Genomic DNA, 5,865 nt, shown 5'->3' with positions numbered 1-5,865 from the left:
TCTCTCTCTCTCTCTCTCTCTCTCTCTCTCTCTCTCTCTCTCTCTCTCTCTCTCATTATTATTATTATTATCATCATTATTATTGTATCTCCACCTCCCCCCTATACCTCCACAACAACACTAATAGTATATGTGTGTGTGCGTCTATGTGCGTGTGTGTGTGGGTGCGTTTGAGTGTGTTTGTTCGGTCGTTCGTTCCCATTATTGCCTTAAAAAATGTATTAATATAAGTATGCTTTGTGTGTGTGTGTGTGTGCGTGTTTGTGTGTGTGCGCCAGTGACAACTATACAAATCTAGCTTAATAGAAGTAGTAATAAAATGATTTTTTGACCGACTTAGAGGTAAAAATGTCAAATGTGAAAAATTTGCAATATTTACTCGTAGTGATAGGCAGAAACATGCTGGAGGAACCTTGGAGCCCTTAGGATAGCAAACTGTGGTAATGTTGCAAGGGAGTTGGGAGAGTGATAGGCAGAAACATGCTGGAGGAACCTTGGAGCCCTTATGATAAACCGGTGTGGCAATGTTTCAAGGGAGTCGGGGAGAGTGATAGGGAAAAACATGCTGGAGGAACCTTGGAGCCCTTATGATAAACCGGTGTGGCAATGTTTCAAGGGAGTTGGGGAGAGTGATAGGGAAAAACATGCTGGAGGAACCTTGGAGTCCTTATGATAAACCGGTGTGGTAATGTTTCAAGGGAGTTGGGGAGAGTGATAGGCAGAAACATGCTGGAGGAACCTTGGAGCCCCTATGATAGCAAACTGTGGTAATGTTTCAAGGGAGTCAGGGAGAGTGCTGGGTGGAAACATGCTCTGGGAAGATTTAACTGGTGTGTGAGTGTGTTTTGAGATAGAATGTTTGTTTTGAGGGAAGCTTAAGGAGTTTTGTGTATTTAATATTTAATAAAACTTGATAGAAGCTGTTTTAGCAAGAGATGAGATGTGAAGTTTGCAGTTAAGATTGTGAGTGAAGGACAGACCGAGGATATTCAGTGTGGAAGAGGGAGACAGTTGAGTGTCACTGAAGAAGAGGGGATATTTGTCTAGGAGGCTGTGTTGAGTTGATAGATGGAGGAATTGAGTTTTTGAGGCATTGAACACTACTAAATTTTCTCTGCCCCAATCAGAATTTACCCCCAACATCCACAAAACAGACTGAATATCACCCTAGCACTGCAAAATATCCCTAAAAATTGTGTTGAGTTGATAGATGGAGGAATTGAGTGTTTGAGGCATTGAACACTACTAAATTTTCTCTGCCCCAATCAGAATTTACCCTAACATCCACAAAACACACTAAATATCACCCTAGCACTGCAAAATATCCCTAAAAATTGTGTTGAGTTGATAGATGGAGGAATTGAGTTTTTTGAGGCATTGAGCACCACACAGTCTGCCTTGCCCCAGTCAGAATTTACCCTAACACTCACAAAACACCCTAAATACTACCCAAGCACTGCAGAATATCCCTAAGACCCCCTAAGAACATTACCTCAGTTCAGGGTACATTTTTTTCCTTGATGCTTGGTTGGTCATATTTTGCCGGAAGGTTTTGTGTATCATAGTGACTGGAGATAACCAATTTTTTTTTTCATTTCTGTTAGCATGGAAAGAAGTGTATACAGTGACCCTGGTGTGTAAGACTCTCAAAATTTTGTAGTCTATGCATCTCTTCTGTAGCCATTTCCATTTTTTTTTTTTTTTTTTTTTTTTTTTTTGAGTAAATTTTTGGACATGATTGACAAATGTATGGTGGGTCGTGAGTGAATTTTTGGACATGATTGACAAATGTATGGTGGGTCGTGAGTGTAGGTCAGTTAGTTGTGTGATTTATAAGTACTGTGCTTTTGATTTTAGCCTCGAGAGATTTCCGTCATTCGTGGTCTAAAATGTTTACCAAGAAATGGAGCTTGCGGGAGAGGAGGTGCAAATTGAGTAGTTTTTTATAAGTACAGGCAACCCCCGTTTAACGAAGGTTCACACAACAAAATTTTGCTATAATGAAGGTTTCATTTTACTACCATCTGCTCGTTTAACGAACACCAAACTTGCTTTAACGAAATTTTATCCTGGTAATTTTTTCCAAATTTGAAAGCCCCACCGTATCATGCAAGCTGACAGGCTTTTCAATACATCAGGAGCTGCTGGTACTAAGGCCTGCCTCAGGAGAAATCCTGAGACACCTATAGAATAAAGATCAAGATCAAGCCTCTCGTGGACAACACAGGCTCTGCCGATACAAAGGCCTAACTCAGAAGAAATTCTGTGTCACCTGTAGCATCAAGATCAAGATCAAGATCATGCACCACTCACTCCCCTGTTCAAAACATTAACAGCGTCAGCAGCAGCTCGTCTTCCCTAGTTCAACTTACCACCAAAACGCCCTGCAATGTGGCCTAACGTTCCTAAGAAGACCAGGAAGTGTCTTACTCTCAAAGTGAAGCTGGGTATTATTCACAGACAAGAGAGGCCAGAAAACTATAACATTGCTGGCCACCATCTTGACTCCATCTACTGTCTACTATTTTCAAGTCAGCAGACTATTAAGAAGGCTGGTGAGACAGTGTCTTTATTAAGAAGGCTGGTGGAACCGTATCTTCCTTGCAAGCTAAAAGAACCACCTGAACTCGTGACTCTACAATGGATAAAATGGAAAGCCTTGTGGAAATGTGGTACATGAGTTTTGTATGCGGTACAATGATGCCTCCTTTGTTTACATTCCACAGGTTGCTGGTTAGTGTCTTTCCCGTTTCACTCTCCCTCCCTTCATAAAGTTAAGATCATCAACATTATAAAGTTATATACATACATACATTAGTGTACATTATAATGACTTAAATTAAACTACCTAAATGTTTAACTTCATAATTTTTCCTTTGATTAAACCTTTCAGTGTACTATGATGCACTCTCACTTTGTTTAATCTTAATGAAAGTTCAAGTCAGGGGTCAAACTTGTTATAATCAGTTCACTTAACAAAATTTCGCTTAACGAAGTGTTTTTTAGGAACGTACTTCGTTAAACTGGGGTTGCCTGTACTGCAAAAATTTCCCTCATTCACGGGCTAAAATATTCACCAAAAAATAGACTATATGACTTTGAGGTCTGAGTCGGCATAAAAGTTTAAGAAATATATAAGCTTGGATGTAAAAAGGTCTAAATTGAGGAAGAATTGTAGTAGTAGATGCAGCTTGCCTTGCAGTGTGACATGTTTGGGAAATGAATGTCAGAGTTAGCTTGTGTCTTCATCCCCCTCGCAGAAAACTGATGTCTGGAATATACAAGATGTGAATAAGCCTCATTGTATCATTCCTTATACATTGAGACAGTGGTGTCGTGGATAAGGTGGTGGTTGGGTCAGGCAGACATCCACACGTAGGTTAGAACCCCACCACTTACCACTTTGAAGCTATGCCATTTGTGGAGTGGTTTAAAGTCAGCTACATGTGCCCAGGATACCAAATATGTGCTTGGGTGGTGATATGGGCCCTAATATGCCTACCATTAGAAATAAAACGGCCTGCACTACTAATGGGTGGAAGCTCAACAGTACTTTCCACATACACTCTTCAAGTATGCCTACAGCACTATAGGACATAATGGAAAGGAAATGATAATGTGTGCTTTTTATGACATCCTGAGCCATAAATGTTCAGTGTTTACCAGTACCAAGAGCCATAAAAAAATGTTCAGTGTTTACCAGTACTAAGAGCCATAAAAAAATGTTCAGCGTTTACCAAGTACCAAGTGTACCTCACCGTGGAGTATTGGCAAGAACTGACCTACTGAAGAGCTCTCGTAGATCTTTCAGCATTTTTTCATTATCTGGGGAAAGCCAAATGATAGACAGAATAGTGTGGCCATCAGACCAGGCACATGGAGACATCACTTGAGCTATGACATCAGGGAGTCACGTTCTCTCTCTCTCTCTCTCTTTCTCTTTCTTAAAAACCTCAATTTTTCTCACATTTCCTTCCTTCAAACCTTCCTCTCCTGTCACTGTAGAGTAGACAAACACCCATCCAGCAAAAGTTCACCTAATGACTCCAAACCTTCACCACAACATCAACAAACATCTCTACTAGTTCTCAGATTTTTGCAATTTTTAAAAGATTGATTTTTTTTATCCCCTGAACTGTGGTCATGTCCTCAAACTTAGTGAGATGAGGAGTGAGGTGTCCCTGTGTGGTCTGCTGACTTCCTGAAGGGTTGGTCACACTGGTGGGTTGTGGGGAAACAGAATAGAGGGTCTGTGTCACTGCAAACTTCACACAACACTGCAAGCTTCACACATCACTACAAGCTTCACACAACACTGCAAGCTTCACACAACACTACAAGCTTCACACAACACTACAAGCTTCACACAACACTACAAGCTTCACACAACACTGCAAGCTTCACACAACACTGCAAGCTTCACACAACACTACAAGCTTCACACAACACTACAAGCTTCACACAACACTACAAGCTTCACACAACACTGCAAGCTTCACACAACACTGCAAGCTTCACACAACACTGCAAGCTTCACACATCACTACAAGCTTCTCACACAACACTGCAAGCTTCACACAATACTGCAATGGTCACAATAGCGAGAGAGAGAGAGAGAGAGAGAGAGAGAGAGAGAGAGAGAGAGAGAGAGAGAGAGAGAGAGTAGTTTCCAGTGGTTTAAAGGAAGGAAATGTGAGAAAATTGAGGTTTTAAGAAAGAGAGAGAGAGAGAAAGAAATAATTAAACAAAAGATTTTATAAAGTTGTAGTCCTGTTTAACGCATTGTGAACACCATCCCTTGGACCGAGTGTCTCTAGAAGCAGGCTGAACTGTACCAACTGCACCTCAACAGTCTCAGGTGTAGCGGCAAAAAATCCTAAATGATCACACGGCATCAAACTTCTATTTTTGTCTTTTATTGCAAATTTTCAAACTAGTTATGAATATTTGGAAGAAACGTAACATGTAAGGACTCTTGTTGTGATGTAATTTGTTAGATGCGTATTATTGTAGTGTGGAGTGTCTGAGCTGAGTGGGACTGCAGCTTCACATGGACAAGCTGCCTCTGGTTGGCCGTTTGTCTGTGTGTGTGAAGGGACAGAGAAGTGTAGGAGTGGACAAGACAAGAATGAGTGTTTCAAGGCAGTCGTAGTGAGTGATTGGGAAAAATGAACTGGATCTTGACATTGTAGCAAATTTTGAGACTGTGTGTTTGTTTCAAGGCAGTCAGAGTGAGTGATGGAGGGAAACTTGTCATGTGAACTCCTTATTGTGTATTGAAAGATGTTTTATTTGTGAGATGGTTGTATTTTGTATGGCTAAGGTTAGAAGCTGTGTTAACCTTGTATCCTGTGGCAACTAGAAGGCACACAACAGACAGACAGACAGACACACACACTTCAATGCACAGGGATTACTGAAAACACACACACACACACACACATACAGAAATACAACTAGATATACAGAAATTAGGAAAAATCAAACACATACAAAGACAGACATACAGAAACACACTTGAATAGAGATTAGCAAACACACACACACACACACACACTTGACAGACATACAGACAGACAGACAAGCTTGTATGGGTGTCTGTATATATATATTAATTTGTATAGTATAGTGTATATTGTTGATTGAGGCCCTTTATTATACATTAGCTGTGTTTTCAAAAGATGAATAAAAATGATGTGAATTATTGTTATTATTATTGTTATTATTATTATTATTATTATTATTATTATTATTATTATTATTGAGGGGTTTTTTTTATTTATCAAGCTTAAGTTACGAAAAGAATTGAAAGAAGAATGTAATTAATTTTGTTAGGAATTTTAATAATGGGAATAATAATAATAG

This window comes from Portunus trituberculatus, chromosome 2, assembly GCF_017591435.1.
Source record: "Portunus trituberculatus isolate SZX2019 chromosome 2, ASM1759143v1, whole genome shotgun sequence".
Classification (NCBI taxonomy): Eukaryota; Metazoa; Arthropoda; class Malacostraca; order Decapoda; family Portunidae; genus Portunus; species Portunus trituberculatus.
Note: the sequence above shows the minus strand (reverse complement) of the source record.